Below are 13,297 nucleotides of genomic sequence, written 5' to 3' on the forward strand. Positions count from 1 at the left end.
AAAATACAACGCACCCTCGGCAGTCTCCCCGTTCAGTGGAATCTCTCTGCAGATTTCTCCCTAGTCTAGTGCATTGCTGTCTGAAATATTCCTAGGGATACGTACAGGCGATGGCTCCCCATCATAAAACTCGAAGATGCAGAAATCAAAACAGAGACTTGGAAATAAGATTCAGTGGAGGGCTCCTTAATTATTACTGAATACAAACGGTTCGCTTCAGACTGCATACTGCAATAAGCTCTCCCAAGCCTGCTTCGAAAACTTTCCATTTAATAAAATGTACTGGTGGTTTATAATTTCCTGGCATTTCGCAATGGTATTTGCATATTAGTTGGTATAAAATATGTTAAATTCTTTTCAGGAAGTTTATTCAAACAGAAGGCAGAGATTATTTTCCTTCACAAATTGGTATAGGAAGTGTGAGCGTGTTTGATAATTTCTGGATTGGCTTTTTTCCTGATTCAAAGAAATGAGGGGAGTTCTGCTCTCTGGATCCCTGATTAAATAACAGTATAAAAATCAACAATGGCAACTGAATTCAGGTGAAGGGTCTTTGCTTCAGATCCACTGTCGTGACATTTCCCGTCATGGTTAGAGCACGTACACAGAATTGGGTTTCAGAATACAGCTCGCGTTAATAACTGGGATATCTAGTTTTCTTCCAACTAATGCAGGTGATTTCATTTTAAAAGAAGATACGAATAATGCCTTTTTTTGTTTAGCTTTCAGTTAAAGATGTTCATTGTAATGGAAAACTCAGGAAATAGGGAGAAACTGACAACTGCTGTGACTTTGTTCTAAAAGACAGTTTCACAATATTTCCTGATTGGGATTCAGCTTTAGTAAAAGTCTTACCTGCTGATATTTGGACAGAACACTGGCAGAAGGAAACTAGTCCCTAATGTAATGAAGAACAGTAATCCGAACATTTTAGGCAATCTTTTATTAAGGCAGTCCCAGGATAAAAAAAAATCCTCAAGAGAGATCAATTTTACCATGTACAATTTAGGTTTCTGGAATTTTTCATGCTAATTCTGTAGCCCAAAGGTTTAGTATCATCTCAAATCAGCTTCTGAACAAAAGATCTTTTTGATTTCACAACAAGTTTCCTCTTAAGTAGCACTTGGAAATGATACATATACAGGCTCACAATATGTGTATATCAGGCAGAAAGAAGAGCTAAAGTTTAATATGTCCTCATTATGAGGACATGATCTATTTAACCACATATGCCATTACGAGGAAAACTCAATGTTTAAAATGCAGGCTGTCGGGTCGTTTCATTTGGTGCCCACAGGAAGCATTATTGCAACATGCCCAATAAATTGCAACCACCCTATCTTCTTCAGATGGTTATCTGTATTACTGCTGTAATACTCTGAAAGAGAGCAAATGGGTCTGTTCTCATCTCTCTCCATTTGCTGTTCGGATGATCAGCAATCGGAGTAACAGATGCAAATAAAGATGTGAAAAGGGTTATGTACAGAAATCCACCTCCTTGTATGCCAGAGCTCTCAGAGTGGAGAGAATTGCTGATGATGTTAGTTCTCAACACAGAACTGGAAGTAATGGCGTACTTACCATAATATACATCATTGACACACAAATCTATTTATGAAGGTAAATAGTCTCATTTGATCCCTTAAGACATTGACACGGAAGATTCACACATCTATTTTGTAATAAGCTAATTACATATAATTATGGATTCTAAATGGGTAGCTATTATTTAGACTATCAATTTAGTTGAGTAGTTCTAAATAAGTAATTGACACCTTATCATTAAATATTATTAATAATCATAAACAGCTGGAAAGTTTATAGATTATGTTTAACAGTTTGATTCTAACTCAAGTGAATATTTTTAATACAAAGCCTGACAGATCAAAGGGACAAGCATTATTATTGTTACTTTTCACATACATTGTAACGTAAACCAAGAATGATTCTTTTAGGGAAAGCAATGTGGCAGTTACTACCAGGGTAAAAGTGCATACTTTCTGTGTCTCCTAAAAAACCACTTCATAGAAATATTTATACAGTTTTGTAAAGATAGATGAACAAGAATGTATGTCAAAACATTAGCTGTAGAGGAGAAAAATATATAAAATTTGTGTGTGTGTATATATATATATATATATATATATATATATATATAAAATCAATGAATATTGTGAAAGAAATTATGGGCTACCCAGATATTGCAATACTATATGGGAATGTAGGGATGAATAGAGTATATGTACTCTAAAATTTATACACGTATATTTTTATTTTCTGAATAAGGCAGATATATATATATATGTGTGTGTGTGTGTGTGTGTGTGTATACACACATATATTATTAAGACTGTAACTAATATTACCCTAAGTCCTACCAGTTTAAGTTAACATATTTCAAATAAAACATCACTAAAAGTATTTTAGTAACATTTTTAAAATGAAGTTTCTAGCTGACATTGATGTAGCTTTTTTCTTAATTTTATATTTTTTTCAGGGAATTATATCCCATTGTCTGCCAGACTTTCACCTTCTGGAATCAGATGGTGTTTCCATTCTCTTAATATTCTGCTAGTAGCTAGTAGAGCAATGTGAATCCAAAACAAACATTCCTTACCTGTACCTTAAACCAATTACACGACAGGTTAGAAGACAATTCAGCCGATTCCAAAAACCAGCAGGGCACCCTGCACCACAACGCTACAGCCTAGGCTAAGATTCCAAGAATGTGTTCTGTTCTTGGTAAGGAGCAAGCTCATACGAGTAGCCAAATAGCGTGCTGCTGCTGTCTTCTCCAGAGTCTACCAAAATTATAAGATACTCCTCTCCAAGGATACTTAGTCTGAGAACCTGAACAGGAAATATTCTTTGTCTTCCTGGGAATATAAAACACGAAATTGAATCCTGTAATGCCCGAAGAGTAAACATGTTTCAGTATTTAAAAATTACCCATGGGGAATGTTTGCCTCTAGCAAAGATGGATTAATAGAAGGTTGGAATTACCTTCCATCCAGAAACATTCAAAAAATGGACAAAATATATGAAACAATACTTTTGAAGACACTGGATGTCAGGTAATGAAGGGCAATGCTCCCCAAGAGCATGTTGAACCGGACAATTCCCCAGCTTACTGTTAGACAGAGTTGCCAGACTGCAGGCAGCACAGGAAGAGAGAAACTAGGCCAAGACCTGCAGGACCCCTGATTGGAGGAGACTGTGCTAAGAACATGGGAAGACTGTGAAAGACAGAATTTGCAGGCCAGAGTATTAGGAAAGAGAGAGATCACGAAGAGAAAACTGTATGAATCTATAGCTAGTACCTCTCTCATTTTTGGCAGAATATGACTTGTGCATGCTTGCAAGCTGTGACCAGGAAAAATGCAGCCTAAAAGGATTAGAGGAGAAAAATACCGAGTTCTGAGACAGGAACAGAAAAGTACCTGTTCCCAAGTGGCAAACTGGAGAACCTCAAAATTCATAAGGAATTAGGTACAGTACTCAAAATAGCTTTCTTCTTTAGTGGAGGAGAATAATTAACCCTAGATTAGCAAGAATATAGCCTTAATGCACAAATCTTAAAAACAAGACCTAAAAAGGATCAAGCTATTCCTGAGTAATTTAGCTACATCTCAGAAGAAACTTCAAGAATATTTATAGAAATACAAAAATATCCAGCTCACACCAAAGTAAAATTCAAAATGTTTGACATCCAAAACAAAAAAAAGTAATAGGCATGGAAAGAAGCAGAAAATATGACCCACAATGAGGAGAAAAATCAATCAATTAGAATGGATACAGACTGACACAGTTGTTAGAATGAGCAGATTTGGACATTAGAATAGTTATTATATACTGTGTCTGAGAAGTTTAGTGGAGATACAGCTCTAGAGATAAAAACAGCTAGAGATAAAACAGCTTCTGAGATCAAAAGTACACTGGATGGTATTGACAGCAGATTGGATACTCTAGGAAAAAAATAATTAGTGAATCTGAAAATAGAGCAATAAGCCTATATAAAATCACATAGAGTAAAAAATAAAATTAAAAGTGAGCCAAAAATCTATTAGCTATGAGACAACTTTAAGTAGACTAATGTAAATAAAATTGGAGTCCATGATAGGAAAAAGGATGGAAACATAGTGGAAGAATTTGATGAAAACTATGCGCTCGTAGATCCAAGACGTTCAACACTGTTGCAGTACGAGAAACATAAAGAAAAATACATCAAGGTAAGTCATAATACCAAATCCACTGATAAATAGAAACACTTAATATCCGCAAATAAAAAAGACAATTACCAATGGAGAAATGAAGATAAGGAGGACAGAAGATTTCTTATTGGAAACAATGTAAGCTAGAAGACAGTGGGATAATAGTGTTAAAGTACTTAAAAACAAATGTCAACCCAGTTCTATACCCAGCAAATATACCTTTACAAAATTAAATTTTAAAAAATTATACATTCTAGTAAAATAATTCATCACCAGCAGATGCACAGTATGCTAATATTAAAGGAAGTCTTCAGGCAAAAGGAAAACAAAACTAGATTACTATACAGCTCTACACAGACAAACAGAGAACATTCAAAGTGCCCTATATAATAAACTTCACCGTCCCTTCACAAAAGAGGAAACTGAGGTTTAGAAAGGTTCATTGACAGTGTAACTGCTATTAGGACTGATAGAGCCTTTTCAAGTCATAGAAGTGTGTCAGAGGATCATGGTAAACAAGTATGTTTCAGCTTGCCTTCCTTCAAGAAAGCGATGTTTCTGTGCTGCTATCCTTTGAAATGATGATTTCTGGGAGACAACCCCACTGTGGGAGGTACTTCAGAATTCATGTTGTTATTTATCCGTTCACTGATTAATTTCTTCATTCTCTGCGGTTTTTCTGATTAATAACTATTTGAGTCACTCACATATATCTCTAAGTGTATTTGTAAGAAGATGCTTAAGTCTCCTACAAATGTAAAGTTCCATCTCAAGACCCCACCACGTCTAGCACACTGTGAAATACCAATATGCTACTCATTGAATATATGTGAATTTCTCCATCAGACTGTGACCTATTTGAAGGCAGTATTCTGTGCAGTCATATTCTTATGTGTAGTGCAATGTCCAAAATATAGTTAGCATTCCATAAATATTAATTGACAGAATTAGTGAATTAAATAAAATTAATGAAAGCAAATTTCTAGAGTTTTCTACAGTTTCAGTAGATTTAATGGTTACTATACTGAACACTTATTGGCTGTCTTATTCATCTTCAATTCATTTTTCTCTCCCACCTGTCTTCCTTTTTCTTTTCTTTTTTTTTGAAGTAAAAAATAAATAAAAAAAGTCTTTTAAACTCTTATTTGGACAGTAAAATTCTTTTTTTGTTGTTGTTAGTTGAACAAGAAATGTGTTAGCTTACCTGAGTATTGCGGTTCATTTAAAGTTTTAACTTTTAGTAAATTAGTAATGTGCTCTTCAAAATTATAATAAAATTAATAACCTTTAAAGTTTTAGGTTATTTTAAATTAAATTAAAAGTACAGGTAATTTTTATAATTTATGGTATAGCTACTGACATTTTAAAATAAAATTTCAAGGTCCTGTGGGCAGGATGATGCTATCTCAAATAAAGAAGTGAAATCTGAAGGGTAAATGACTAGGGAACATAAATTCAAGTTACTCTTTATTTTGGTTTTAATATTAGTCTAAAAGATTCCCCTGATATATCTTTTGGACAATTCTGAAACAGGAAACAGGTCATCACTATGTTATTTTTCCCATATGTAGCATGTAGGGTGTCAGCATTCAAATAATTGAACACATTTCTTAAAATGTAGAACCCAGTGTATTTTTTCCCAGCTTCCCCACCTACCACCTCCCACAACTCCCACAACTGAATCAACGTCTCTGTGGTTGAGTACTGAGCCTATGTTTTAAACAAGATCCTCAGAGCCTCTGATACGTTACAAGACTATACATCCCATGAGTAACTACCTAATACTCATGTACCAGTGTGGATTCCTTTCATTTAAAGCAGCAGAAAATCAAATATCCATTGGCTCATACAACTGAAAATTCAATGTGTTTTGGCTGCTGCAGGATGAAATGATACAGAGGTTCAAAGAGATCCTGGTTTTTGTTCCTCTGTCTCAGTTCTCCCGATGCTGAACTTGTTCTTTGCAGTTGGATGGACTCCTGCCCTGTGGTGGCAAGCTGGGTGCATGAATTTGTCTCCTCGAGACTGATCATATTCACACTAATTGGAATGGGAAAAATGTCCCACTGGAGTTAGGCAATTTTTATGATGTACATTGCTCACCGTGGCCAGGCCTGAGTCACGTGCCTAGTCCTGCAGAGACAGATGGATTTTCACTGGGATCACACAATGGAGGTAATGGTTATCCAGACAGAAATATAGGAACAGTGACAGATTTATATGATGTGTGAGAGAAATGCACATACACGCAAATGCATGTGAGTGACAGAGAGAGAGAATATGGCAGAGACTGTTGATTTCTAAAATAATAATTGCACAGTGTTCTATGCTAAAACTTTTCCCCAAGAAAAAGAATTAAGTCCACGTTTCATACCACATTCCCTCTCGGAGGTCACAAATGATTTCAGTATTACCTTGGGAAGTAGTTTCAGATTGTGGAGCAATTCTAGTGTCCCAATTTTAACTTAGGACCTTTTCTGCTAAAAGAAAATAAGTTCATCAGCATGTAGACTATTTTTGGGATTTCACTGAGCCCTGTAGTTATTTTTTTAAAAAGGAAAATGGAGCTAAGAAAAAAATGGATAACCCAAGAAGAATGAAAAATAAAAAACAGAAATAGAATATACTGAATAAGAGAAGATGCATCATCTTAATAATTTCCTCTCCAAAATCTAATTACAATTCCCAAACATTTGTTTTCCTTGCCAATATCAATACAGTGCTTTCTTTGAAACTGAAAAATTGTTTTGTAAACTGAATCAAAGCAATAATAAACCATTTTGATTAAAGGAGAACCATGGGATTCATTTACGTAATCTCAATTGCTTCCATTCCCAGGACACTTGGGTTTCCTTAGCCAGCCTCCAAGAAACCTCAGTTCTAAATCTCCTCTGTGTTCAGATATTTTGTGGCCACTATCCTAATGAAAAATATGTCCACCCTTTCTCTTTTATAAACTATATACCTAGTCAATTATATTTAACTGGTTCAAACTATCAGTTAGGTTTGGTGAGCAATTTAGTTTTAAACTGGAAAACAGGCAAACATATAAATATAATGGGGTGAATTTTAAATAGTTCACATATGGCCATCAGTGTTACAATTTTGAATTATATAAATGATCATTAAAATGGGTTTATTCTGCACACAGTGACGTCAGAGTATTGCCTGCAGTTTCAGATTGCTAGCAGCATAATCCATGCCACTTTCATTCGAGATAAAATTGGGCTACATCTCCAGATTTTAGAAATCACTAAGGCCTAGAGTCCTATCTTCAGGGAGTTCAGCTTGACTGATGAGACAGACAGGAAACCCGACAGTCATATAACAACAGCAGTGACAGACGTGTATATACTGTGTTCAACTGCATGGCATTAGGACCACTATGTTCTGATAGCGCTCAGGAACAGCTCACCAAGAGAGCAGCCCTTAATATGGATGAAGAAGGAAATCAAAAATTAAATTATTCAGGTAGGGGAAAGAAAAAGCATTTAACTTAAAGAGAACAGAATGTGGGAAGTCCTGAAGGAATGAGAATCCCTCGTTCATTCGGGAAACATGCCTCTCTCCATGTCTGGGGCCTCTGGCTCCTACCACCGCAGGAGAGAGACCAGAAAAGACCTTGATTATCATGCTGTATTTTCCCAAGATGGAGACGGGGACCTAGAAGGAATTTAATGAAGATAATAGCAACACTGTTGGCGTTTCTGATGTACCATGCATTGTTTAAGTGTTCTTTAATCCTCAAGTTTTCTATGAAGGAAACAGACACAAAGGCTAATGTTGTCTTAAGATTCTCAGACAGCAAGTGCTGTGCTTGCTATTTAGACCCACTACATGACTCCAAAAGATGAAAACCATATTGTTCCAATGTATTTACACAAGAATGGTATATTTTAGGTAGAGATATTATTATGGTAGATTGTTGAAGAATGAATTAAGAGGAGGCAAGACCAGAGACAACATTTCAAGGAATCCAAATGCCCAAGTAAAATCTCAACCAGCCAGTCCATTCTTAAGAGACCATTCTTGTTCTGTCAGTGATATGAGACCACACTCTCTGTAGAGCACACAAGAGAAGCCACTTGCATAACACTAAAATTGGGATCTGAGTGGGCATGAATAATTGGATAACACCATTCATGCCTAGAGAGGTAAGTTTCTCACAAAGATATTTTAATGACCTGAATTCTCTTGCAAAGATTAAATTCTAGCAGCAAAATGCCATCATCAAAAGTGTGCCTACAGACATGCTATCAAGACCTAAGGATGTGGTGTGTTGTGCCCAGGAAGACTATCTTTATGTTAGAAAGCACTACATTGGCCAAATGATGGTAAATGAATAAACATACGGATGGATCAAAAAAAAAGAGAATAGAAGTGGAAGGTAATAAGGAATTAAATAGACGGGGTTGTGTGTAGTGAGTAAAAGTGGAATAAACGAAATCTATAAATACAGAAGCAAGGGACCTTGGCAAGAGAATTTGGGAGAGAGAAGATTCTAGACCCCCAGGGTTATATTTTCAGCAACCAGGATGGAGTGTGGACTGGGAAGAGGAACGTCATTTACTAAAAGTGAAACTCAGAAAATACTGAAAGAGCCACGATGTTTGAGAGGGGAAAGTTTATGGGTTTAAGTTTTAAAATAATGAACTTAAATCCTCTGTGGATCTCTAGGAATTGAGGCTAGCAACTTGTTATTAACGACTGCTTCAACTCTAAATGATGGCCTCTCCTATCCAAAGCATGAGTGAGAATTTTTCTCTCATCTGTTCTCTTTCCAATTCAGTTTGTAACCAGAATCAATCTATTATGACCCCCACCTAAAGTCTGCATTTTGTTTTCAACTGGGCTTCTCACAAAAAGATAGATCTTCTCACTTCTGTTCTTGAAGGAAGCATGAATCATACTCAGTGGGAAAAATACCGCACTGGGAGTCTTGTTTACAAGTTTGTATTGAATTTATTGAGGTAACATTGGCTACTCAAATTATATAGATTTCAGGTGTACAATTCTATAATACGTCATCCATATATTGTACTGTATATTCACAACCCAAAGTCAAATTTCTTTCCATCACCATTTATTTCCCCTTTACCCTCTTCTTTCCCCCAATCCCTTTATCTCTCGGAATCACCATTCTGTTGTCTGTGTCTATGAGGTTGTTGTTGTTGTTGTTTTTTAGCTTAATCCCTTCACTATTTTCACCCAGACCCTCCCCTTGAACAACTGTCAGTTGGTTCTTTGTATCTATGAGTCTGTTTCTATTTTGTTTGTTAGCTTATTTTGTTCATTAAGTCGATATATAAGGGCAATCATATGGTATTTGTCTATCTCTGACTGGCTTATTTCGCTGAGCATAATATTCTCCTGGTTCATCCATGCTGTCATAAAAGGTAAGATCTCCTTCCTTTTTATAGCTGAATAGTATTCCCTTATATAAATGTACCACAGCTTTTAAATCCACTCATCTACTGATGGGCATTTAGGCTACTTGCAAGTCTTGGCTATTATAAATAACACTGCAATGAGCATAGGGATGCCAGTCATTCTTCTGAATCAGTATTAACAGGTTCTTTGTACATCTTCCCAGTGGAATAGCTGGGTCTTGTGGCATTTCCATTTTTAATGTTTTGAGGAGCCTCCATACTGTTTTCTGTACTGGCTGCACCAATCTGCACCAACAGTGCATGAGGGTCCCCTTTTCTCCACATCCTCACAACAGTTTGTGGATGTACTGATAGTAACCGTTCTGACAGGTGTGAGGTGATATCTCACTGTGGTTTTATTTGCATTTTTTTGATGATTAGTGATGTTGAGCATCTTTCATATGTCTGTTGGCCATCTGTATGTCCTGTTTGCAGAAGTGTTTATTCAGATATTTTGCCTGTTTTTAAATAGAATTGTGTGTTTTTTGTGTTGAGCTGTATAAGTTCTTTATAAATTTCAAATATTAACCCCTTATCAGCTATACCATTGGCAAATATGTTTTCCCATTCAGTGGGTTGTCTTTTCATTTTGTTGTTTTTTTTTGCTGTGAAAAAAAATTATTAGTCTGATGTAGTCCATTTGTTCTTTTTTTTGTTTCCTTTGCCCAAGGAAATATATCAGAAAATACATTGCTATGAGAAATATCTGAGATATGTCTTACTGCCTATATTTTCTTCTAGGATTTTTATGGTTTCAAGCCTTAGATTTAAGTTTTTAATCCATTTGAATTTATTCTTGTATATGGTGTAAGAAGGTGGTCTAGTTCCCCATTTTTTTTTGCATGCATGCATCTGTCCAATTTTCCCGTCGCCATTTATTGAGTAAACTAATTTTACACTACAGTATGGTCTTATCCCCTTTGTTAAATATTGACCATAAAGTTGTGGGTTTATTTCTGGTCTCTCTATTCTGTTGCATTGATCTATATGTCTGTTTTTATGCTAGTACCATGCTGTTTTTGGTTAATGTGGCCTTGTAGTATAGTTTGACATTAAATAGCATGATTCCTTCAACTTTGTTCTTCTCTCTGAAGATTGCTGTGGCTATTTAGGGTCTTTTGTGGTTCCATAAAAAATTTTGCAATATTTGTTTTACTTCTGTGAAATACGACATTGGTGTCTTGATGGGGATTGCATTAAATCTATAGATTGCTGTGGGTACTACAGATATTTTAATGACGTTACTTTCTCCTATCTGTGAACATGATAAATACTTCCACTTACTTGCATCTTCTTCAATTTCTGACTTCAGTGTCTTATAATTTTCTGCATACAGGTCTTTTACATTTTTTTAATGTTTTGATTAAATTTATTTCTACATATTTTATGCAATTGTAAATGGGATTATTTTCTAAAATCATCAACAAAATATTAGCAAACTGGATCCAGCAATATATCAAAAAGATCATAAACCATGATCGAGTCAGTTTTATTCTGGGAATGCAAGGTTGGTACAATATCCACAAATCAATAAACATGACATACCACATAAAAAATGAAGGATAAAAAAAGACACATGGTCATATCAACAGATGCAGAAAAGGCATTTGAAAAAATCCAGCACTCATTTATAACAAAAATTCTCAGCAAAGGGGGACTAGAGGGAACACACCTCAACATAATAAAGGCCAAATATGACAAGCCTATAGCCAACATCATACTCAGTGAGCAAAAACTAATAGCATTTCCCTTAAGACTGGGAGCAAGAGAGGCATGCCCACCTTCACCATTCCTACTCAGTGTAGTACTGGAGGTCCCAGCCACAGCAGTCAGACACAAAGAAGAAGCGAAAGGCATCCAGAATGGAAAGGAAGCAGTAAAACCGTCATTATTTGCAGATGACTTGGCACTGTATATAGAGAACCCTAAAGATTCCACCAAAAAACTTCTAGAATAAAAGAATTCAGTCAAGTAGCAGGGTACAAAATAAATATCCAGAAAGAGGCTGCATTTTTTATGCCAATAATAAACTTTCAGAAAGGGAAACTAAGCGTTGGGAGTCTTAAAATGTTGGGTTCCTCATCTCTCCCACATCTGTTCAGTGACCTGCTCCCACTTGAAAAATATTTACAAATATGAAATGATTTTCTTTTTAGTCCTTTTAGTCTGTAACTCCAGCTTATTTATGGGGCACTTACTGTATTTCAAAAGCTGGATAATAGCAATCTACATGTTTGTTTTGTAACTTTGATCCCTCCTTAAGGGAAAATAAATGTTTTTCATGGTATCCTCAACATTAAACAGATTACCTGCCTTTAAGTAAATTTATCTTCAGCCTTGACACATCTTGTAGGTTTATTTGCAACTCCCAGGGGAAGTTATTATTTCCTTTACTACAAAACCTGTCCGATGCAGTTCTTTTTCTGTATACTTTGCAAACACAAATACGATCAACCTTTTCTCGGTAATTTAATAGTCTTTGATTGTGCCATATTGCTACTAAGTAAAGTTAAACATTTTTGAGTATGGCATCAGAATCCTTCATAATTGGCCTTCTGTACTTTTTGGTTGCTCTCTTCAGCTCCTCTTCCAAATCTGCTACAGGTTGTGTCTTCAGATACACCACACTCCCTCTCATGCCTCGGCCTTTGCTAAATTTACTGCCTGTGGTGAAATTCCCTGCTCTGGCAACACACAAGCACCTATCCCGCTGGCACTTCATACTTAGCTAACAAAGTCCAATTTCAATGTTCACTGACACCTTCTCTTTGAAGCCTTCCTTGATTGCCTTAGCAGAATAAATTGCTCCTCTTACAATATCACATTATATAATATCTCTATGGTGTCTTTTCTTACATGGTATTATAACTTATAAGTCCCCAAACTGAGAAACTTGTACTTTCAAAAGGCATCTTGGAATCCTTTCTGAAAATGATTTAAGTTTATGTTTTCATGTCAATAATAATAGGAAAAATAAATGCAAGCTTTTATAAATTATCAGGTCATAGCATTTATAACGAAGCGCTATGGCACTGTTTAAAGGCTGACATTTGCATTGCCTTTTAAATCATGCTGGAGATCTCCCAGTACTTTTATTGTCCTGCGCTGACAGGGAAAGAGCAGGAGGCAGACCGTGTAAAAATGAAGCAATGTGAAAATTCTTTCTCCCAAGTAAGGGCCTGATAAGTGTATCTACGTTGCCATACATGGAAGAATTCACATATTTAAAGGAAACAAAGGTAATGGGAGAACAGTGGCATTTCTAACTTTTGTTTGCTCTATAATCATCTAAAAGTTAAATACTACTTGTTCGTTCAGGTTTTACTTAAGGATGTATTTTATTAGCCTTCTAACGAATTTAATTTATGTCATACCATTTACTTATTTTTCCACGTAAGTGGAATTATATATCCTTTACTTTAAAATGGGTTTAAATGACTCAAGTTTGAGAAGTGATAAGTTAGTTGTTTGTGCGTGTGTATGGTTTTCTTTTCCACTGTATTGGAAAAAGTGATTGCATAAGAGAACTTTTGTGGTTATCAAACCATTTCTCTATATAGCACAATCCTAGGAATAAAGTAAGGACTCAGTAACTTATAATGCAATTGCTTTAAGTTATGGTAAAAACCATGTAACATAAAACCTACCATCTTAAGC

Source organism: Phyllostomus hastatus, unplaced genomic scaffold (genome assembly GCF_019186645.2).
Source record: "Phyllostomus hastatus isolate PE091 unplaced genomic scaffold, TTU_PhHast_1.1 phas_contig_150, whole genome shotgun sequence".
Taxonomy (NCBI): Eukaryota; Metazoa; Chordata; class Mammalia; order Chiroptera; family Phyllostomidae; genus Phyllostomus; species Phyllostomus hastatus.